This window comes from Emys orbicularis, chromosome 3, assembly GCF_028017835.1.
Source record: "Emys orbicularis isolate rEmyOrb1 chromosome 3, rEmyOrb1.hap1, whole genome shotgun sequence".
NCBI classification, from domain to species: Eukaryota; Metazoa; Chordata; order Testudines; family Emydidae; genus Emys; species Emys orbicularis.
In genome coordinates, this window is record NC_088685.1 from 30,220,654 (window position 1) to 30,245,639 (window position 24,986).

Genomic DNA, 24,986 nt, shown 5'->3' on the forward strand with positions numbered 1-24,986 from the left:
TCCCTGGTGAGAGGATAGGATGGTGGGGCCATGTGCTGCATCTCAGAGTGAACTATCAGAGAAAGCCCAACTACATTCTTCCCCCACCCTGCCACAGATTCTTTGGCACCTCCCAGATGTTCTCAGCAGTGTTTGCTATTCTTTGGCACTAGAATAGACTCATCTCTTTAGACTGCTCAGTGCATGCGTTGGACTGCCTATATTTTCCTGAGGAACAACAAGTGAGAGAAGGGAAATGGTGTTTTTAACACTTTACTACTCAGCTAGTTCTGAATGGAATTTTATTCAACAAAGAAAAGGCACCTCTCTAGCCTGATGGGTTTCTCCGTGTTGAATATCAAAGGCCTGCTGCAAACAATGACTTTTCTGAAAGGAAAAGCTGCAAGAATCCCACATAATGGAAAATGTTAGGCAACCTGAATATAATGTCCCTGCTCTCAAGACCCAAGACTCTCACTGACTTGAGTGAGCACTGGACTGTGCTCTACATTAACAACCAGATGAAATCAACTGTAATGCAGATGGAGAAGCAGGGATGCTGTGCAATTAGTTCAATAAGGAATCCTAAGGACCTTTCTCCAAAATATAATGGTCACAACCGATGTGCAGTTGAGTCATTCGATTCACCCTTGAGGACTGATTTTACTTCTAGTTAACTTGTGTTTTAACTCAGAATAGCAAAATTGATATGAAAATTTACCATTCCAAAAATCTGCTCAGCCACCGTTACAGATACGTTGAGAAAACAAATGATCTATTTTTGTCCACTCAACCATTGACCCATTTAAAAAATGAATTCTCACTCTGGGTGAGTGGTCAGTTAGAATTTTGCAACAATGCTTTAGTCAATTGGACATATTTACCTATTGTGCTTTCTTCTCAAACTCAGGAAATAGTCACAGCTCTAACTCCCTTGAATTATTAAATGACATTAAAAAATGTTTGTTAGGAGTTTCTTTCCAACTTTATTTCCCCCGCCCCCAATTCTAAAAGCATTTCATTAGAGTTATTTGTAGTCAGCATGTGATTTCAAAGAGTTTTATTTCTTTTCTGTTCTTTTTTTAAATTCAACTTTTGAGATGTCTGTAATATACATATTAGAACACTTTGCACAGTCTAGGGTTGTATAAAAACTCTAAATAGGCAGTTCTATTATCTTTCTTTCTTTGTACTTGAGGTTTTTCTTTTGCTGTCTGAAAACTAATGAACCTAAGGAAAGAATTTTATTGTTTCCACATGCAGATGCTTAATTTAAATTTGATGGATACAGTCCTACTAAACAACAGCGTGCATCAATACCTACAATGCCAACGATTACTTTCACTGTGGCTGTATGAGATTATCTTTCTAGAATTCTAATATTGTGTAACTTTTGCTGCAGTAAACAAGATGATGTTTGAGTAAGTCGTCTCTAATATTAAACATCATCTCTTTATGTAGGTGTTGTGCCTACGCGCCTTATGTATTATTTACTGTAGCTTCACAAACAAAGGCAAAATTCTGAACTTGGATGTGTAAATGAGTGGTTCCCACAAATGTGGACCAGCTGGATCATTTTTGGCTGAAATTAAGTTCTTTCTTAGGGCTAGATTATGCCTTTTAACGTACAGCCCTCAGCAAAGGGTGGTGTGGAAAATGCATCATCTCAGGAGTAGCCTTGCAAGGCATTATGTCTCAGGGATACCCTTCTGAGGTTTAATTCCCACCCTTTTCCCCCTTGCATTGGAGAGGTAGGATTTCTTGCTGGCCTACGTTAGTAGCAAAGGACATTGCCCATGCTGGCTCAGCTGTCTGGCCAATATACTATGGGACAGTGCCAGTTCTCCACCTGTTTCTTTCCCATCTGCTTGGGATAGGGGGCTTAAGCAGTTGCACAATGCCCATTTATCCTTGTGTGCCTGGATCCAGGACCTGAGTAGCTCATGTGAGGGTGTAACGGGAGTTCTTATTTCTCTGCTCCCTTGGTGAGCCAGGTAGCCTTCCCCTTTATTTTGGGCCTTCTTTCATATAACTGTGTGTGTTTCTATATCTATCTTTCTATACTGCATTATTAAACATTTAAACTGTGGCCTTATAGATATAACATTACATAGACATGGAAATAAGTCTTACAAGTCATGAATCTTTTGAACAAATATTAATTCCAAGTATGATTAACAAAGTATGATTAACTACACTGTGACTTTAATAATCCTACCCAAACTAGACATTATGAAAGTCACACAGGATGGTTTCTGATGCCCTGCGCTATTAACAATGTGCTATAGAGTTATAATTTAATATGGATTCATTTTAATTCAGATTGGTGAGTCATATGGCAGAGTTCTGATAAGTGTCTGGGAGTCTCTTTGGAAATACACAGTGGACATGATTACTGGAAAAAGAAATTAAGACTCATTATTTGAATTTAAAAATACCCAAGTGCTCAAATTCCAGGGAATTATTTTTTGTGGGGGGAAAAGCTCAAATACATTATACACACATGTACCACCATCACTCACACCCAAATTATTTGGACATAAATTATTGTATCTGCGCTGAGGTTATTTGAAAAGTTTTGATAAAAATATATATCTGGAGGTGTCACTAGACACACACAGTTTAAATCCAGCCCAATTTATTGGTGTCTATGAGCTACTGTTAGTACCATATGGTGACTGTTTGGTGTCCTCTGCAAAATGAATAGGGTGTTGTCAGAATAGAGTGTTGTCATTTCTCTGCAGACCTCTATCTACAGCCCAAACAAATCACTATGATTGGTGTTAATTGGCACCCATTGGCAGTGAATGGTAATCTCAGGATTAAGAACTTGATGATGCAAAGCACTGTGTGTCCTTCAGAAGTAACTTCTTATCATCCCTCATGAGCCATCTATACCCTTGTAGGATCAACACTGAAAGAGTTATGAAAATTGAACTACTTATTTAGCCCTTGAAGGGATCGCTCAGGATTATAGTTCAGGTGCATTAATAGGTCTGTAGGGGTTCGTCCGGGGCTCGTCCCCCCTCCGGGGCGGCGGGGAACCCGGCCACCTCGCTACTAAGGTCAGGTGAGTCGGGGAATTAGCCTGTCTGTGCGGCAAACAGTCAGTAGCTCAGGCCCTCAGGCAGGGGCTGAGCAAACAGTTTAATATGCAAGCCCAGGTCCTGGCTCCGAAGGACCTGGGAGAGGGGGAGACTGCCACCCGCACGTTGGGTGGCAGGGGGGACGCAGGCCCACCCATTCCACTGGGTCCCAGCCCTGGGCCCTAGCAGCAGCAAAAGACCCGCTGCTGCGTCAGTGGGGATCCTGACCGCAACACACTGACATTGGCTGTGGGTGTGCTGCAGCCAGACTAGGGTCGGCTGCCCCCGGGCTACTTCCTACCTCCCCCTCTAGCAGTACCTGGGTCTGGACGGAGTCTTCCAAGGAATCAAGCACCGTGGGCTCCTCTGGGTACCCGGCGGGCGGTAGGCTTGGAGCTCCTCTGGGTAACTTGCCACAAGCAGTTTTACCAGCTTCTCCGGGGTCTGGTCGTCATCTGGCCAGTCCTTGGGTCAGCCGCAAACTGCAGGAGTCTTCCAACCGGGAGCTAGCCCACAGGCATCTGGCTTCTCCAGTGGCCGGGCCTCTAGTTACCTCTGGGGTTGGGCTTTTGTACTTCCTGTCCTGCACTCTGACCTCTGGGGGGCGGGCGCAAGCTCCACCGGCTCCGCCCTCTTTGGCATCCGGAGGGGCTCGTCCCCCTCCAGGGCGGCCGAGGAACCAGGCCGCCTCACTACAAGGTCTGTTTAAGAAAGCTGCATGTGCTGTTCCTATTCTCCTGCTAAAGAGGGGAATTAAATCTCCATGGCTAGTATTTTTTGTAAGCAATAATTTCAGACACTTTTTGTTTTGTTTTGTTTTTAAGAAAACTGCCATAATTAAAGTAAAGATTTAGGACAACAGGGTCCTGTTCTAGTGTACAGTCCAATCACTGGAAAGACTCCCATAGGTTTTAAATGGTCATTGGAACAGTCCCTTGGTGAGCACTTAGGGGAGAAAGTTACAGTGAAGAAATGGAACTACCAGTAAGTGCTCACAGAGCGAATTACTCTGGCCCTTTGAACTATTAATGGGGCCAACTCCTGTTAAATACACACCAAGGTGAAGTAATTTTATTTCACTGGTAGAAATTTCAGTTTAATCTCTAAATATAAATCAGACAATATAACCAGAGCCTCTGGTGAAAATTCAATCAAAACAAATGACTAATTTCAGACACATAAGACACAAACATGCTTCTAAGGTAATGTATTTATCTTTTCATAGCTACAATCGTGATTTTTTTCGAGAGATTCAGTCAATTACATTAACAAATTCAGTTTGATCACAGTCTTTATAAAGCCTGACTATATCGCATCTCTAAGACCTACTCTTGTTCATGCCTCCAGTTGGTGATCCTCCCATGAACAACACATCTACAGTAATTTCACTTGTGAGATTTGACTTGCTTTTTACACATATCTCCCAAAATTCAAAGCCTGTGAAAAACTGCCTTTGATAATATTGTAGAATTGAGAATTATTATTTTTTTTTAAATAACTCTATTTACCACACGAAAGTTAGGTTTCAGAAGGCCTTTCTCGGAGCTGATTTGCATGTTAGGAAATTTCAGTGACAACAACACCATCTACAGGGAAGTTCACAAGCTCACTAAAATATTTAATTTAAAATTTTCTTTGAAGTGTTATTGCTTTCATAAGATCTTAGGGTTTCAAACACTCCCAGATTGGCCGGGAGTCTCCTGGAATCAGCCTCAGTCTCCTGGTTGCTACTGAAAGCAATCCAGGATATTTTAATAGGCCAAAAGTCTGGTCAGCAGCACAGTGTGGCTAAGACAGGCTCCCTGCCTACCCTGGCTCTGCGTGGCTCCTGGAAGCAGCCGGTATGTCCAGCTCCTAGGTGCAAGGGCAGCCAGGGTGTCTCTGTGCGCTGCCCCCACCCCAACCGCCAACTCCGCAGCTCCCACAGGGACATTCTGCTGCATTCAGGAGCTGCCTAAGGTAAGCACCGCCCGGCCGGAGCCTGCACCCCATACCCCCTCCCATGCCCCAACCTCCAGCCCTGAGCCCCCTCTTGCACCCAAACTCCCTCCCAGAGCCTGCACTCCGAACCCCATCCTGTACCCCAACCCCCTGCCCCAGGCTCAGCCCGGAGCCCTCTCCTACACTCCAAACTCCTTGGCCTCTTCCCCCTGCCCAGAACCTGCACCGCCTCCCACACCCCAACCCCCCTGCCCCAGCCCAGTGAAAGTGAGTGAGGGTTGGGGAGAGCGAGCAACAGAGGGAGGGGGCAGGAGTGAGCGGGGTTGGGGCCTATGAGAAAGGGTGGGGCCTTGGGGAAGGGGTGGGGCAGGGGTAGGGCAAGGTGTTTGGGTTTGTATGGTTAGACAGTTGGCAACCCTATAAGATCTCTATCTCTGTCTTCCAGCCTCCCCTGGGCTAGCGTGCTACCTTGGATAGCTATCTGAAAAAGAGGAGCCAGGTTGCCTACTAATATATTACTTGCAGCTTTCTCTGCATTTTTAAAGTATCTGAGAAATTTCTGGTTGTGCTATGGTTCTGTAAATTAAATACCATGTTCTAGACTATGACCTTAGCATATATGAAAATAACATGGTACAATGCTGTCCTTATTCTCCTTTACCTATTAGTTTCCTTTAAAGTTTAAGAATATGAGTGTTACATCACTATTATTAACTCCAATGCTGAGAGTGTGGTTGGTGCTCATCTGATACCTTCAGACCAGTCCTTCATGTGTTTTGTACTTAATTTCCACAGGGTAAAACATGAAGACCAGCTCAATGGGGTTTGGAGCACTATAGAACAAAGATCATGGATGGTAGATTCAGGAGGTCCGCTATAGGAGAGCTATAGGAGAGTACAGAAAATCCAGTTTGGAAAGGATTGTAAGATTTCAAAATTTGGTTTTGTTTAGAATCAGAGCAAAACCTAAACATTTTGAATTCTCCATGAAAGAAAGAAAATCCTCTCCCTCACTCTTCAAAAACATTTGGATTGAGCAATATTTTTTTTCATTTTGATATTTCACTTTTTAATTTATATTAAATGATAAGACATGAAATATTTTAAAAAAATTAATTGACACAAAAGTTGTTTCAAAATGAAAAATCAAATGTTTCATTGTTTGAATCCCCTCCCTGCCCTTTTCCTCTGAAATTAACTTTCAGTGAAGTTGACATGACATCGCAAATTGTTTCAATTTTGATGGAGCTCCATAGTCCGACTGAAAATGGTTCCATCTACATTTTTTCAACTAGTTCTGCTTAATAGCCCTATCAACACCAAGTTAGAAAGATAGATGGTGTGGAGGAAACTGAAGTCAAGAAGTTCCTAAAAAGTGTAGTGTTTGTGACTTATTGGAAAGAGGAGACATTCATAAATCCTGAATCAGGAAAGCACTTAAGCATATGCTTAAATCTATCCCTGTTCAGAACAGCACATAAGACTGAATGGGACTTCAGTATATGCTTAACGTTAAGCTTAAGTCCCATTCATGGTTAAGTGCTGTCCTGAATTATTATTTATTTATTTATTTATTTTATGTTTAGATGTGAGTAGTCGTAATAATAATAATAATAATTCATATGTAATAATAAAACACCAAGAGTCCTAGTCACCCAGATACATATTTAATCTTACAACAGCATAATGTACTCAGTAGCATGAAAAACATTGTTCAACATGAGCAAATTAACTCAGTTCTACTCAGCCACCCTGGGAATCAAAAATTATCAAAAAGTCCTTACCATTAGGGCTGGGCAACATTTTTTGGAAAAAAAAAATCAGTGAAAAATACACCTTTACCAACACTAAAATGTTCTATAAATGTGTGTCAAGATCTCTCGATTGTTTGGCCAGGAAAAAAACCCCAATGAAATGTGAAGTATTTTGTTTCCTCATTTTCAAAACAAAATATTTCAATTTTTAACTTTGAAACAACTTTTTGTTCCAAAATTTCTTTTTATTTTAAAAAATCAAAAACATGTTTAAATGGTCAATAGCAAGACAAAATATTTTGTTTGACCCAAAACACATTTTTTTGACTTTTAAATTCACCAAAAAAAATCTGATTTTTTTTCAGTCTCACCTGAAACTATGTTGTTGTTGTTTGTGGAAGTCTTTTTTCTTTTTTGAATTTCTGTTGTATTAATTTAGATTAAATAAAGGCATCCAACGTTGTTATCATGACCCTGAACCTATCCAACATTAAACAGTTTTAAACAAGGTTTGGGACTTGGTATACAGAGACCTCAACCCACTTAATACCATGGCAAACATATTATTGAACATCTTTAATCCTTTATTAAATAGAAAGAAAAGAAAGAAAAAACAGTTAAAGCATTTAAAAAGTTAAATTTTAAATAAGGCTTTCATTTTAACAACACCCCATTCCCTCCAGCTGGAGCGAGTTTTTTAAAAGGACCCCCACTCCCTCTTTGCATCTGACATCTTTTAGATGGTTTTAAAGATAGTAGTAACTGTCTGGGGGCGGGGGGAGAGAAAATAGTTAGTTGAGGTGGGATGGAGGTCTTGCTGTTGTTGTTAAAGTCTGATAGCATTTTCTAAAAGACAAAATAAGACAAACATACACAAGAGGGGGAAAGAAAAGAACAACAAAATAGAAAATGAAGCTTCTGTCTCTGGTGTTGACCTCACTGCTGGAAAAACAAATGAACAAAAAAAACCACCAGTCACAGCATGCGGTCTTATCAGTCATTTTGAGACCTGGTAAACTTGTACTAGCATCGGACTGTTTAGGGCAGGGGTCGGCAACCTTTCAGAAGTGGTGTGTCGAGTCTTCATTTATTCACTCTAATTTAAGGTTTCGCATGCCAGTAATACATTTTGACGTTTTTAGAAGGTCTTTTTCTATAAATCTATAATATATAACTAAACTATTGTTGTATATAAAGTAAATAAGGTTTTTAAAATGTTTAAGAAGCTTCATTTAAAATTAAATTAAAATGCAGAGCTCCCTGGACCGGTGGCCAGGACCCGGGCAGTGTGAGTGCCACTGAAAATCAGCTTGTGTGCCGCGTTCGGCACGCGTGCCATAGGTTGCTTACCCCTGGTTTAGGGCATTGCTTTTAGCTGTGCTGCTGGTCACAGGTTTACAGTAGTGTTGCAAATTATGCAGTCTTGGCTGGCTAAGACAGACTCCTATTTGACAGAAAGAGAAATTAGAGAGATAGGAAAGAGAAGAAATAAGGTAGGGAAGGAAAACAATATACTGGGCAGTAGTGGACAGACAGTCTCACATCCCTGGTGGTGGTCGGGATTTAGCCAGAGCCAGTGGAGCTGGCGGTGTCATCTGGGTCCCTCTCTCTGGCCCACTGTGCTCAGAATATCTCCCAGGATTTGGATGAAGAAGGTCCTGGATTCTGGGATATGATGGTGGTAGTAGGCATGATAATGAAGTTCACACCTTTCCCTTCTTGTCTTTCAGTCAGCCACTATTCACTTCCATCTATTCATCATTTTCCCCAAAAGTCTCTTTATTAAGGACCCTAAAAGGGAAGGAAGGGTGGAATAGCCCATCTCCTCATTATTTTGTTCACCAATTAGGCCAAATCTCCATAATACCAATTTTGGTTCAATAATTTCTGGTGCCACATTTTTCTTGTTTACCAGGGGCATGTTCTCAACACAGTTTTGAAAGTTATCTCAGCAGGCCTTTTTGTTTATATTGTTTCTTTTGCACCTTTTCCCATCAACATTTATTGGTATAGATTATTGTGACAGTTTATGAACTTTGACTCACTTTTCACTATTGAGCATACAATAAGGGGAAATTTATAAACCCAATTATCACAACATTGCCAACAAACCAAAAAAACCAAAACCCATTATTCACCCAGCTGTACATTCCATCCCTCTTCAACCCCATCCTTCTACCCTGTAAGAACATAAGAATGGCCATACTAGGTCAGACCAATGATCCATCTAGCCCAGTATCCTGTCTTCTGACTGTGGCCAGTGCCAGATGCTTCAGAGGGAATGAATAGAACAGGGCATTTATCAAGTGATCCATCCTCTGTCATCCAGTCCTAGCTTCTGTCAGTCAGTGGTTTAGAGACACCCAGAGCATGGGGTTGCATCCCTTACCATCTTGGCTAGTAGCCATTGATGGACCTATCCTCCATGAACTTATCCAGTTTTTTTTTTTTTAACCCAGTTCTACTTTTGGCCTTCACAACATCCCCTGCCAATGAGTACACAGGTTGACTGTTCATTGTGTGAAGAAGTATTGCCTTATGTTTTTTTTTTAAACCTGCTGCCTATTAATTTCAAATTAAGTAGATGGCTTGTGCAGTGTGCCCAAAAGATCACAAATTCAGGCTATTTCAGACCAAGTGGGAGAGCAAATCCAGCATCACAGAGTCTTCACAGCCCCCTCTCATTTTCAACATGCTCATTGAAGTTAATAAAAATACTCCTGTTGACTTTGGTGGGCTTTGATTTACATTATTTGAGCTTCTCAGTGGGAAACATTTGTTCATTTGTTTGTTTTACTTTTTAGTATTGGAAATGAAACCCTGTATTGGCTTGATATTTATATTGCAAGAATATAATCATTTTATTTGTTTAGACTTTTTACAGGTCATGTTTAAACATATCGACACAAATGAGTTGGTTACAAAAGTGGTTTGTTTCCAGACAGGCAGACTGACTTTAGCCTCTTGCAACCTCTTTATTTAATGTCTGTTAACCTTTCAGGATCAAATCCCATTCACCATCATACTTAATGTTGACACTATTCACTTATGTTGTGCAGTGTAAATATGTGAAGATCTCAAATCCTTTTATAAGAAATTCACCAACTCAAAATTTCACAGCAGACCAAATTCAAATAGTAAAACATACGGATTCCCATTTCTTAATATATTTTACAAAATACATTTTGGGGCTATTGTTACTGTGGGCATATGAAATTAATGTTCCAGTTGCTGTGTGTGTTGGAGGGAGATGATGTAATTTTGTGTTGTACAAATCAACTTATTTGTGTATATAGAATTTATTTGGAGATGTCTGTATTCAAAAGCTAGGTAATGCATCAACTTTAAGGTTTAGAAATCAAACACTGAAAAATTAGGAAATTAAAAGTAAAGATTAAAAGCTCCTCCTTAACTCTGCTCCTAGTGAGCAAACTCACTCTTGTCCAGATGGCTAGCACAGGCTGGCTAAAGACCTATTTTGCTGGCAGCAGTTTGAGGATGTCCAAAACTAAACTAAACTAAACTGACAAGAATCCCAGTTATCCCTTTATAGTATAAAGTGAATTGAAAGTGGCTGTTGGGACACAAATAAGCAGAAAAGGAAGCTAAACTTCTGGAAGAAGGAAACAGATTTTAAATCAGTGTTTCCCAAACTTGGGACGCCGCTTGTGTAGGGAAAGCCCCTGGCACGCCGGGCCGGTTTGTTTACCTGCCCCGTCCGCAGGTTCGGCCGATCGCGGCTCCCACTGGCCGTGGTTCGCTGCTCCAGGCCAATGGGAGCTGCTGGAAGCGGTGGCCAGTAAGTCCCTCGGCCCCCATTGGCCTGGAGCAGCGAACCGTAGCCAGTGGGAGCCGCGATCGGCCGCACCTGTGGACAGGGCAGGTAAACAAACCGGCCCGGCCCGCCAAGGGCTTTCCCTACACAAGCGGCGTCCCAAGTTTGGGAAACACTGTTTTAAATTGTCCAGGGAACATAAACAAATATAAGAAAACATGACTTTAATTATATTCAAAGAGTTGTGCAAGACATTGGGACACAAATAAGCAGAAAAGGAAGCTAAACTTCTGGAAGAAGGAAACAGATTTTAAATCAGTGTTTCCCAAACTTGGGACGCCGCTTGTGTAGGGAAAGCCCCTGGCACGCCGGGCCGGTTTGTTTACCTGCCCCGTCCGCAGGTTCGGCCGATCGCGGCTCCCACTGGCCGTGGTTCGCTGCTCCAGGCCAATGGGAGCTGCTGGAAGCGGTGGCCAGTAAGTCCCTCGGCCCCCATTGGCCTGGAGCAGCGAACCGTAGCCAGTGGGAGCCGCGATCGGCCGCACCTGCGGACAGGGCAGGTAAACAAACCGGCCCGGCCCGCCAAGGGCTTTCCCTACACAAGCAGCGTCCCAAGTTTGGAAACACTGTTTTAAATTGTCCAGGGAACATAAACAAATATAAGAAAACATGACTTTAATTATATTCAAAGAGTTGTGCAAGACATTTCCCAACCATTCTACTCTCTGGTTGTCTTCCTAGCTCCCTGGTTCATTCTACTAGCTGGTTGCTTCTTCAGTGACTCCTTTGGTTCTTCCTCCCCTCTTCTGCTCTCAGTTAGGTTCCTGCAGTGCTACATCCTTGATCTGGTTCTCTTCTCTCTCTACACTTCATCTACTCACAAGGCCTCACCTCCCCCCTATGGCTGATGACAAAAATTTAACTTCACTCTCCATTCTACTCCCCTTTGTTCATGCAAGCATCTCTTTCTGCCTTTTTGACATCTCCTCCTGGATATCCGCTTCCTCTAAGGCAAAAACTGAGCTCCTCATCTTTACTGTGAAACCCTCCCCTCTTCCTTAATATTAATTTATGCTACAGCTGCATCTTTCATCATATATGACCATGCCATTACTACCAAGACGGTCCAGTGTGCGGATGAGATCAGCTCATGGATGGAGAAGCAGCTTCCACAAATAATGCTTTTTACCACCTAGAGTTGGCTAGAAGACTCTGAACCATACTGGTGGATGATGATCTGGCCTTAGGATTACATGTCTTTGTCACCTCCCATCTGCACTACAGCAATGTGCTATACCTGGGTGTGAAGCCATCAGCTCTCACGAAACTCCAACTACTACCCCATACTGCAGCTTGTCTCCTCAGCAACCTGGGCTACGTAGAACACTTCAGTTCTGTACTTCACTCTTTATACTGGCTGCCAATAGAATAGAGTCATGTTCAGTGTCTTGGTCCTTATCTTCAAGGCATTCAGTAGCTTGGACACAACATATCTAAAAGATCATCCCCTAAGACAGGGGATGAGGTTGACAGCTCTGCTCCTCAGGCACACTGAATCTTTCTAACAACAGAGTAAAGCCCATTCGTACAGGAGCCAGAGCATTCGTTGGGGGCCTTGCCAATGACGATGGAATTAACTCCTTTAGGAACTAAGGACCATCGCAAACCTCACCACCTTCTATTCCAAGTGCAAGTGCACTTCATCACACTTTCTCTAACATAATCACACAGCAGTATATACATTCAAGGAAGGAAGGAAGGAGAAAAAAACCTGAAAAACAAAACCTTACCTGAACAACACACTATACTGCAAACAAAATTCTCTCTCCGGGGACAGGATGAGAGAGAGCATGAAACACATGTGTCAAGGTTCCCTCCCCACTCTGAACTTTAGGGTACAGATGTGGGGACCCGCATGAAAGACCCCCTAAGCTTATTTTTACCAGCTTAGGTTAAAAATACGCTGCCACGACCAAGCATTTTAACCGAATATTTATGGAGAGCCACTTGGAACTCTGCCTTTCCCCAAATAACTCCCAAGTCCCTAACCCTCCTTTCCTGGGTAGGCTTGAGAATAATTTCCCCCAAGCCCCTATACCCCTTTTTCTGGGTAGGCTTGAGAATATCCCCTCACCAATTAGTCCTGGTGAACACAGATCCAAACCCTTGGATCTTAAAACAATGAAAAATCAATTAGGTTCTTAAAAGAAGAATTTTATTAAAAGAAAAGGTAAAAATTATCTCTGTAAAATCAGGATGGAAAATAACTTTACAGAGTAATCAGATTCAAAGAGCCCAAAGGAAACCCCTCTAGCCTTAGGTTCAAAGTTACAGCAACCAGAGGTAAACCCTCTAGCAAAAAGGAACATTTACAAGTTGAGAAAACAAAGGTAAAACTAATACGCCTTGCCTGGCTATTACTTACAAGTTTAAAATATGAGAGACTTGTGCAGAAAGATTTGGAGAACATGGATTGATGTCCGGTCCCTCTTAGTCCTAAGAGCGAACACACCCAAAAACAAAGAGCACACAAACAAAAGCCTCCCTCACCCCAAATTTGAAAGTATCTTGTCCCCTTATTGGTCCTTTGGGTCAGGTGTCAGCCAGGTTACCTGAGATTCTTAACCCTTTATAGGTAAAAGGATTTTGGTGCCTCTGGCCAAGAGGGATTTTATAGTATTGTATACAGGAGGGTTGTTACCCTTCCCTTTCTAGTTATGACAACATGTGACAGAAGTTAGTAACATTGCTTAGTGCACTCATGGAAGGTGCTCAAATACTACAGTGATATGGGTGATATGAGAACCTATATAGCATAGAGTCCTATTACTGTTCCCTTCTCCCATAGTGGCTTGAATGGGGTTGGGATCCTGTTATGCTAGGCACTGTACAAACATGTGGTAAGATCTCTATCTGAAACAGCCTGACACAATATGTTACAGTTAAGTAAAGCAAGTGGGAAGACTGGGGTTGTGGAGGATGCAGTAACAATAATAAGAGAAACTGTTATCGTAAATATCCTGCAAATCCATCATTCCCCCCATCACTCAGGTTTGCAGTTGGTTGACATCATCAACTTCTCTTTCATTCTCCTCTGTATTTTCCCCTGTAAAACAGCTCTAAAATCCATCAGTTCTTCTGTGTTCTCAGAGCCATGTTCCTTATACAGGCCAAGATATTCTCTCTCCTCAACGTTTTCTGTGTATGTCTTTTAGTCTGGAAAAGAGAAGACTGAGAGGGGACATGATAACAGTTTTCAAGTACATAAAAGGTTGTTACAAGGAGGAGGGAGAAAAATTGTTCTTCTTAACCTCTGAGGATAGGACATGAAGCAGTGAGCTTAAATTGCAGCAAGGGAGGCTTAGGCTGGACATTAGGAAAAACTTCCTAACTGTCAGGGTGATTAAGCACTGGAATAAATTGCCTAGAGAGGTTGTGGAATCTCCATCATTGGAGATTTTTAAGTGCAGGTTAGACAAACATCTGTTAAGTATAGTCTAGACCAGTGTTTCCCAAACTTGGGACGCCTCTTGTGTAGAGAAAGCCCCTGGCGGGCCGGGCTGGTTTGTTTACCTGCCCCGTGCGCAGGTTCAGCCGATTGCGGCTCCCACTGGCCATGGTTCACTGCTCCAGGCCAATGGGAGCTGCTGGAAGTGGCAGCCAGTAAGTTCCTCGGCCCCCATTGGCCTGGAGCAGCGAACCGTGGCCAGTGGGAGCCGCGATCGGCCGCAACTGCGGACGGGGCAGGTAAACAAACCGGCCCGGCCCGCCAGGGCTTTCCCTACACAAGCGGCGTCCCAAGTTTGGGAAACACTGGTCTAGATGCATGGACATGCGTCTGACGAAGTGGGTATTCACCCACGAAAGCTTATGCTCCAATACTTCTGTTAGTCTATAAGGTGCCACAGGACTCTTTGTCGCTTTTTACAGATCCAGACTAACATGGCCACCCCTCTGATACTGGTCTAGATAATACTTAGTCCTGCCATGAGTGCAGGGGACTGGACTAGATGACCTCTTGAGGTCCCTTCCAGTTCTATGATTCTATTAATTATTATGTTTTTATTATTATCATTACTTGCTAAATACTTAAAGTCAAATCCTGTAAACAAAACTCCAGGTGTCGATGGAAGTTTTAACTAAGTAATGACTGCAGGATTGGGCCCATGTCATCATCATCCTACAATGTGAGAAATTTCTTTCCATCAAACATAAAGTTGCATGTTATTTGTGGAATTTTATTAATCAAATCAATAACACTACAAAGCAGCAAACTTATATATTTGACCTGAAAGCAATATTCCATTTCAGGACTTTACACCATGATATTACTGCTTCATTTCCTTGGATTTAATCCTCTACACAGATGATAGTCATCACAATCCCAAATAGAATCAAAATTATTTTAAAAACCTTTTGAGTGGTCAGCTAATAAGCTGTGGAATTTCCTTACCATAAGGTTCTATAAACATTATGCACTGAAGTGGGGGGGAAATGGTTTTCTATATATTTATTTATTTACTTACTTACTTAGGCCTGGTCTACACTAGGAGTTTATGTCGAATTTAGCACCATTACATCGAATTAACTCTGCACCCGTCCACACCATGAAGCTATTTAGTTCGACATAGAGGTCTCTTAAATTCGACTTCTGTACTCCTCCCCAACGAGGGGAGTAGCGCTAAATTCGACATGGCCATGTCGAATTAGGCTAGGTGTGGATGGAAATCGATGGTAATAGCTCCGGGAGCTATCCCACAGTGCACCACTCTGTTGACGCTCTGGACAGCAGTCTGAGCTCGGATGCTCTGACCAGCCACACAGGAAAAGCCCCGGGAAAATTTGAATTCCTTTTCCTGTCTGGGCAGTTTGAATCTCATTTCCTGTTTGGACATCGTGGCGAGCTCAGCAGCACTGGCAACGATGCAGAGCTCTCCAGCAGAGATGGCCATGCAATCTCAGAATAGAAAGAGGGCCCCAGCATGGACTGATCGGGAAGTCTTGGATCTGATCGCTGTGTGGGGCGATGAGTCCGTGCTTTCCGAGCTGCGATCGAAAAGACGGAATGCAAAGATCTACGAGAAGATCTCTAAAGCCATGGCAGAGAGAGGATACAGCCGGGATGCAATGCAGTGCCGCGTGAAAATCAAGGAGATGAGACAAGGCTACCAGAAGACCAAAGAGGCAAACGGACGCTCCGGATCCCAGCCCCAGACATCCCGTTTCTACGAGGCACTGCATTCCATCCTAGGTGCGGCCGCCACCACTACCCCACCACTGACCGTGGACTCTGAGGATGGGATATTGTGGACGGCCGCTTCCTCGGACATGTTAGCGGACGGGGAAGATGAGGAAGGAGAAGAGGAAGACGAGGCAGTCGACAGCGCTTACAACGCTGATTTCCCCGACAGCCAGGATCTCTTCATCACCCTTACAGAGATCCCCTATCAACCATCCCCAGGCGTTAACCCGGACACAGAATCAGGGGAAGGATCAGTCAGTAAGTGTTTTAAACATGTAAACATTTATTTTTAACAGAACAGGAATATTAACAATATTAACAATGGGTTTTTCATGATTAGTTTGCCCTAGACGCTTCACGTTTCAGTCCTTGGCAGTGCAACTACTGAAAAAAAATCTAACAATGTCCGGTTTAGCATGATTGGTTTGTCCTAGGCGCTCTACTGTTTAGTCCCTGCCAGTGCAGCTACAGTAAAATCCGGTCTATATGTCCGGGGATAGAGCAGAAATCCTCCTGGGACAGCTCCACGAAGCTCTCCTGGAGGTAATTGGAAAGCCTTTGCATCAGGTTCCTGGGGAGAGCGGCCTTATTGGGTCCTCCGTGGTACGAAATGTTTCCGCGCCAGGAGACAAGCAAGTACTCCGGGATCATTGCCTTGCAGAGCATGGCGGCATACGGCCCTGGTCTTTGCATGCTTTCCCGAAGCATCCTTTCTTTCTCCGTCTCTGAAATCCTCATCAGAGTGATGTCGCTCATGGTGACCTGCTTTGAATTAGGTAGAGGAATGTTAGTATTGGGACTGCTTGCCTGTTCCTTTACAGAACTGTAACCGGCGGTTTACAGCCATGCGGTGGAGGCGGGAGAGGGGCAGCATACAGGGATCTTTCCCTGGGACAGCCGCGAGGGGGTGGGATGGGGCAGAGTTCATGCTTGCCGGATTGCTGGCAGCAGGGACTGGCATTGCTTTGAACGTGAAAGGAGGCCAGTGCTATTATTAAAGTTTTAAGCAGCCACAAGTCTACGGCTTACCATGTCGGCCTGCTACACAAATTCCGGTGTCCTGCCCCGCTTCTCTGATCTGCACTGCAAGACCCCAGGCACTGAATGCGAAGGCCGAAAATTCGACCTTGTCCTGAGTGCGCATGTGATAGGTGCTGTGCATGGTCTTGTTCACAGAGAAAGACTATGTTCTTTGTTCACAACTAAATTTATCTTTCTGAGGAATTCACTGCCTTTTTCCCATCTCACAGCTGCGACTGTCTCCCGACCTAGCCTGGCATCACACTCCCAGAGGCTAGCGCAGATTAGGCCTAGGAAGAAGAGGACACGGGAGGACATGTTCTCGGAACTTATGGGCTGCTCCCGAGCCCAGGCAGCCCAGCAGACCCAGTGGAGGGAGAACTTGTCCCAAATGCACCGATCACACATGGAACGGGAGGAGAGGTGGCGGCAGGAAGACCAGCAGGCGACTCAAACGCTGCTTGGACTAATGAGGGAGCAAACGGACACGCTCCGGCGCCTTGTGGATGTTCTGCAGGACCGGAGGCAGGAGGACAGAGCCCCGCTGCAGTCTATCTCTAACCGCCCTCCCCCGCCACAAAGTCCCATACCCCCATCACCCAAAGTCCCAAGGAGGGGCGGCAGAGTCCGTGAAAACTCTCACTCTACCCCTGCAGACTGCTCAAGTACCAGAAGGCTCTCATTCCCCAAAATTTGATAAGTCCTTTCCTTCCCGCCTCACCCAAGCCCCCGTCCCAGTTTCATCCCCCAGTTTCATGTGTAGTTGCTAATAAAAAATACGTTTCTGTTAATTACTGTTTCCATCATGTTCTTTTAGAGGAGAGTCTGTCTGAAGGGGGGGAAGGGGGTTGGTAATTGGACAGGACAGTCACCTTTACCAGGGTACAGAGGCGGGGGCAGGTTCAGCAGCAGGGCACACACACATTGCAGTCACTAGTTACCCTGGTCAGTCTGGGAGGTGGTTTTCATGTTCTGTGGGGGGGGGGGGGGCTATGTGACTTTGTGGCGGGGGAGGGCGGTTAGAGATCTTATGCAGCGGTCCTTATCCTGGATCACAGAGCCACGCAGCAGGGGATCTGTAACCGTCCTCCCCCTGCCACAAAGTCACATAGCCCCCACACACAGAGTCCCGAACAGGAGGGGTGGCAGGCTCCGTTGAAACAACCAGTCCACCACTGCGGAGCCTGTCATTCCTGGAGTTTAGAAGCGTCCTTTGCATCACTACACTACACCCGCTCCCCACCACAGTCTGCGTCCCAGGTTCAACACTTTACCGAGAAAACAGTAATAAAGAAAACGGTGTTCATTAACAAAATTCAAGTGATTTTATTTTTAAACGTGTGTTGGAAGGGGCGGAACGGGATGAACGGGGTATGTAACTGGAGAGGATAGTGAACATTTACTGGGTAAAGAAACGGGGGCAGGTTCAGCTTCTCTGTAAACAAACTTAATAGTCACAGGTTACCCTGCTCACTCAGGAACCTAGCTTTCAAAGCCTCCCGGATGCACAGCGCGTCCCGCTGGGCTCTTCTAATCGCCCGGCTGTCTGGCTGGGCGTAATCAGCGGCCAGGCTATTTGCCTCAACCTCCCACCCCGCCATAAAGGTCTCCCCCTTGCTCTCACACAGATTGTGGAGCACACAGCAAGCTGCAATAACAATGGGGATATTGGTTTCGCTGAGATCACAGCGAGTCAGTAAGGTTCTCCATCTCCCCTTGAGACGTCCAAAAGCACACTCCACCACCATTCTGCACTTGCTCAGCCGGTAGTTGAACAGTTATTTTTCAGTGTCCAGGGCGCCAGTATAGGGTTTCATGAGCCAGGGCATTAGCGGGTAGGCTGGGTCCCCGAGGATGACTATAGGTATCTCCACATCCCCAAGAGTTATTTTGTGGTCCGGGAAGTAAATACCTTCCTGCAGCCGTCTAAACAGACCAGAGTTCCTGAAAACACGAGCGTCATGAACCTTGCCCGGCCATCCGACGTTGATGTTTGTAAAACGTCCCCTATGGTCCACCAGTGCTTGCAGCACCATTGAAAAGTAGCCCTTTCGGTTAATGTACTGGCTGGCCTGGTGGTCCGGTCCCAGGATAGGGATGTGAGTTCCATCTATAGCCCCACCGCAGTTTGGGAATCCCATCGCGGCGAAGCCATCTATGATGACCTGCACGTTTCCCAGGGTCACTACCTTTGACAGCAGTACCTCAACGATTGCGTTGGCTACTTGCATCACAACAACCCCCACGGTAGATTTGCCCACGCCAAAGTGGTTCGCGACTGACCGGTAGCTGTCCGGCATTGCAAGCTTCCAGAGGGCTATGGCCACTCGCTTCTGGACACTCAGGGCTGCTCGCATCCGGGTGTCATTGCGCTTCAGGGCAGGGGACAGCAACTCACAAAGTTCCATGAAAGTCCCCTTCCGCATGCGAAAGTTTCGCAGCCACTGTGATTCATCCCAGACCTGCAGCACTATGCGGTCCCACCAGTCCGTGCTTGTTTCCCGGGCCCAGAATCGCCGTTCCACAACATCAACATGACCCATTGCCACCATGATGTCCTCGGCGCGGGGTCCCGTGCTTTGTGACAGGTCTGTGCCACTCTCAGACTTCAGGTCCTCACAGCGCTGCTGTAGCCTCCTCGCCCGATTTCTCAGCATCTGCCTCTGGGAAAGGTGGATGATAAGGTGCGAGGTGTTGACAACGGCCATAACTGCAGCGATGGTCGCAGCGGGCTCCATGCTCGCAGTGCTGTGGCGTCCGCGCTGTCACTGACCAGAAAAGTGCGCGAACTGATTTCCCGCCGGCGCTTTCAGGGAGGGAGGGTGGGAGTGACGGTTGGATGACGACAGTTACCCAAAAGCACCCTCGACACATTTTTTTACCCAGAAGGCATTGGGGGCTCGACCCAGAATTCCAATGGGCAGCGGGAACTGTGGGATAGCTGTCCACAGTGTACCACTTCCAGTGTCGACGCTTGCCCTGTTAGTGTGGACTCACAAAGTCGAATTACTGTCCTTAGTGTGGACACACACGTTCGACTTTGTAATATCGATTCCACATATTCGATTTAAGTAAAATCGAACTACTCTCGTAGTGTAGACATACCCTTAGTGATTGTATTGACTTGCAGTAGCTGTATGGTAGACTTTCTATAGCCCTTAGATTCTGAGCTCATGAGATTTTTTGTATGTTTAGTTTAGTTCTTTTTAGTTACTTTGGGCCACAAGCTGAAGAACTAACAAAAAGGCCCAATTAACCCTTGTCACAGAGTAGCTGGATCCTGTGAAAGGTCTGCTAAAGAGAATGACCCTTCCTGATCCACCTGTGGGTAGTTAATTTCATAAGTAGCTAGGTCAAGGTGGGTGAGGTAATATTTTTTATTAGACTAACTTGTGTTGGTGAGAGATACGAAGCTTATCTCTCTCACCAACAGAAGTTGGTCCAATAGAAGATATTATCTCACCCACCTTGACTCTTCAATATCATGGGACTGACATGGCTAAACACTGAAAGTAGCTGGGTGGCAGTCACTCAGGTTAGGATGAAGGCTTTGAAGCTGTGGCCCAGGCTCTGAAGGTCAATTTCCTCCCTAGGCTTCTGAACCCAAGCTGCAACTTCAAAGTGCTGTTTACACAGCTACTTTTAGAATGCTAGCATGAGCCCTCCTAGTCAAAGTCTGTCAATCCGGGCTCGGAGGCTTGTTGTCCTGGGCTCTATAGACATATTCTAAAAGGCTTATGAGGACTCAGTCAGGGAGGGAGAACACAGGAAGCTCTGAAGGAGAGAGACTCCCCAGGGGAGCTGAGTCGTGTCTTCCTGGAGAGCAGAGGAGAAACTAACAGGCCCAGACAGAAAGTGCTCCCAGGCAAGGGACCGGAGCAGCCCAGGAGAACAAACAGGCCAGGGAGTTCCTGGGTAGCTACTAGGGACTTGCTCAGCAAAGTCTGATCCACAGTCGGGGAAGAGTAACACCCAGCGGAACACCCAGCAGAGCTGCAAACTCCTGGCAGGGAATTCAGCCCCAATGTGATCTGTAGCTAGAGGGGGAAGTCATAAGACTGATTAACACAGAGGTGTTGAGTTTCCATTGGAGTAGCTTAATGAAGATTTTGTTTGTCTCTGTGTTGTCCTTTTCTGTTAAAGAAATGAGACCTACCAAAGATGGTCCTCTCTAATACTAGAAAGGCCTTCTTGGACTTGTTTATACCCCAGGTGAGGTGAAACTGAGGCACAGCCTCACCTGTGGTCCCACATCTGACAGCAAAGGGGCATGCTGGGGTAACCTTTGCACCACTACATCTCTATTTATAGAAAACCTGTAGATGGGAACTAAGGAGGAGGGAATCTCACTGAGTTTCCTCCTGAATTGTTCTGGTGGAGGGAAAAGGGTTTGTTCACTCTTTAACCATATCAGTCCATGGATCCAGTCCATAAACCTCATAGATACACTGGGATCAAAAGAAGCCAGAGGAATCTGCATGGCGTCTCTGGGGTCCTGGTGACACCTCCTTGCCATGGTTTCAGAAGAGCTGTACTCTTGGCTTCCACTTAGTCATGGCTCACACTAGCTGCAGCTGTACCTGGGACATTCCATAAAGAGGGGTTCCCCATCATACAGGGGGCTCCAGTAAGGTAACAGCGGGGGAATGATGTCTCCTGGTCTTTCCTCTCATTGTGCACACTCCTAGACTTGCAGGCAGCCGTCCAGAAGATGTGGGGGAAGGCAATTGATCTCCCCGCTCCTCTTCCACACAGGATGTATGAGATAGGACTACCCACGCCATGCACAGATGAAAGGAATACAAATGGATGCAGAGTGTACACCCAGTCCTTACTCAGACACATTCCCGCCCCCCCCCCCCCCTTCTCATCAATCAAGAGCCTTTGCTTCTGTCTCAGGGAGTGGAAATTTCCTGAGTTTTTATTTGCATTTCCTTTGTAATTCTTCTGTTGGGGTTCCACTCTTAACCCACAACTGTTTTGCAATCTGTTAAAAATAGGGGAGGAAGGAAGACTTGTGGTTGAAGTACTGGATTGGGATTTAGGAAATGAGGGCACAGTTCCCAAATCTGCCACAAACTTCCTGTGTGATCGTGGGCAAGTCACCTAATCAGAATTGTTCCTCATCTGTATAATGAGATTATGTTTCACTACATCATAGGGGTCTTGAGTGTATAACATTCATGAAACTACTGTGATGGGAATCAAATAAAAATAAAATTTGTGTGACATTGCATTGCATTGCAGGCTGGCTCAGAGTTCCTGCTGGCATCGGGACAGCAGAACTCTTGCAGAAACTCGCACAACCACAGCTGCGCTAAGGAACTCGATAGCACCAGTTACTTTCCACTGCAAACTTAGGAGGAGTAAGAATCTAGAGGAAACCCACAGCCCCTTTTTACCCCCCCCCTCCCATGGCAAGGTCTGGTGACCCACTGCAAAGAGGCTCGTAGGGCCTTGTCTACATTAGAGAATTTTGCCAGTTACATTGAATTGGTTTATGCACAAATGGGTCAATGACACGACACTAGCCATTCTGAATTGGTTTAATATTTGTCTGATCTCCACTCTAGTGCTCCGCTAAACCAAAGTTCAGTTGTCATTCCTTTTTGGGGTGCATCAAGCAATTCCTGGCTCTTGATGCAGTGGATCCTGGTTGATTTCACAACCCATACTCTGTGGGAGAGTAGTGGGAGGGCTAATTGAGCCACTTCAGCATCTCGGTGTCCACACCCTGGTACTCAGACAGTTGAGACTGAACCTGTTAAGCTGTAAGTGGTATCTAAACCTGTGGGATGGTAATCTGCTCCATCCAGTTATGAGGCCTTTTAGAAACCATTGGTGGTAAAGGGACTTATGCTGGCACAAACTATTTATAAATGCACTGGGGGCATTGAATGTTTATTTTCTCTAGTGTAGACCAGGCTTAGGGACCAAGGGGGAAGGGTGGAAAGGTAGGAGCATCCTCCATTCAGGACCCTGTCTAGCAGCCACCGGCAAAGGCTCCCCTCTACTTATGGAAATAGAGGAGAGCACAGGAGGAACGATATGGGCTTCAGCCTATGGCTCTGGATTATTAAAGTCATAAGTAATGACACCTTTTGAATGATAAATTTTCAGCATACAGAGTTCTTAAGATGAGAAAGGCAGCTATGACTCTTTATGTTCTCAAATAGTATAATTTTAGGACTCGCCTTCCAGTACTGATCATTTTCACACCACCACTCCCAGATATATCCTATGAATCACTATAGATAATCTAATTCAAATTCTGGCTATTTTCCAAGAAGGGGTATAACAGCTCGCTGCAGAAGAAGGACATAAAATATAAATTCACCTGGAGATCCTGTTTTGTGGAGCTCATTATTTGACAATGCTGCTAGATGTATTCACACATTCCAACTGATATTTATTAATATTAGCAGCCAGGGGGGAGCTCTCAGCTGGAATCTGCCAACCTTGGTGCCCCTTCAAAGCAGTTGAAAATAAGCAGTGGAGTTCAGATCTGGATTTCAATCCTGATCCAAAAATTCCCTAAACTTTAGAGGTGTTTGGGTGTGAGGTTTCTGGTTAGGCCCAATTTTAGTTTGAGTCTGAACCATAAAGCAGCCTAGCTATGCTTGAAAGTTTGGACCTTGCTTCATTTGCAGGGACTGGGAAGGGTTTCCAGTTTGTAACAAAGTTCAAAAAGCAGGCAAGTCTAACATGGTTGTGGGTTTCATTACAAATGCTTCACCCTGCTGTGCTGAGGATGCAAAAGTTGTGATGTTGTTTATGTGATGACATAATAACTTTAACCTATCGCATACAGAGGATGTATATTATTGAAAGAGAACAGATAAAATGAATTGCCTTTTACACTACACAGAACTTTCACAATGCATTCTACCAAAGAAAAACATCTCAATGAGGCAGGAGACAGTAGCTGACTTCTTGCACTCCTGCCTGCCCCAGAGGAGCATTTCATTAAATACATATTTATTTATAGAGATAATGATCAATGGTAATAGTCATTTTACGGATAAAGTGTCCTGTAGTTTATGATTATTAAAGTCAGCTAGTCAGGATAAGGTGCTGAAGGGAACATTATAACAGATTCTATTGATATAATCCCCATGGCCATTGACTCCTCATGGCTTGAGGCTCAGCAAATGAGCAAGTGCTCTGCATCCCCTTGTATTTTATTAATATTGTTGTTTGTCTAATAAGAAAGCCATTTATCTGCTGTGTGCAATGGGGCTCGTTGATAGATTTTATCGCTCACTTTCCTATTTGTCCCCTGGTGTTTGGCTTTTGCAGAAAATCTTACTGCAAAGTGTCATCCTTTTTTCCAGGAGAACTGAACAAATGGTGTATAGCATCTTCTCCCATCCCACTTTCTGTCTGAAGAATTGCCATGCAATTTAACAGTGGTCTCAATTAACTTCCAAATACATAGATACTTCCTTGGAGAACTGTCCTTGTTTCTTAGCCACCATGGAACCCAGGCAATTAAAGCTTTTTCCCCCTGTTCCTGTAGAAACACAGGATTTGCCATAGTGGAATAGAATCAAGGTATGTGGGAAAATATGCCCTTCACATTAGATGTTATTCTGATCTCTAGCAAGTAGAGATTGGCTTAAGCCCTGAAGCATGAGGTTTTCCCCTTGCAATGGTTTTGTTAAACGTATGCTGCTCTGTACTTTTCTCTCTTTGCTAAGAAAACTCATACTGCTGTATTAATTTTTCCTCCCCTACAATTATGCATGAGGATAAGTGCTATGCCACAGCTTTTCTTGTTGCCCTGTTGGGATATCAAACTAAAGCTTCATGCCAAAACTTGTTGCTCAAGTTAAGAAATTGATGTAATATATCTGAATGAAGAGTCCAGCAGTACTGTCCATTGCAGTCTCCACCAATGTACAGAGAGTTAACAGGGCTGTGATCCTGCCCCCTTCTCCCTTGGGGAGGCCAGCGCTGCTGCTGCTCTGATGAGCCTCGCTCCTGCAGTCTGAGCACGTAAGGACTCTGGGTCAGATTCACAAAGGGATTTAGGTGCCTAAGTCCCAGCTTTAGACACTATTGCTAAGTTCCACAGCCCCCCTGCTCAGCTGCTGCTGCTGCTGTACCTTGTAGATGCCTACATTCACTTGGCACGTAACTTTGTTGTGTAAAAGTTCCCTAGACACCTATGTTTCTGCCTCTGAGCA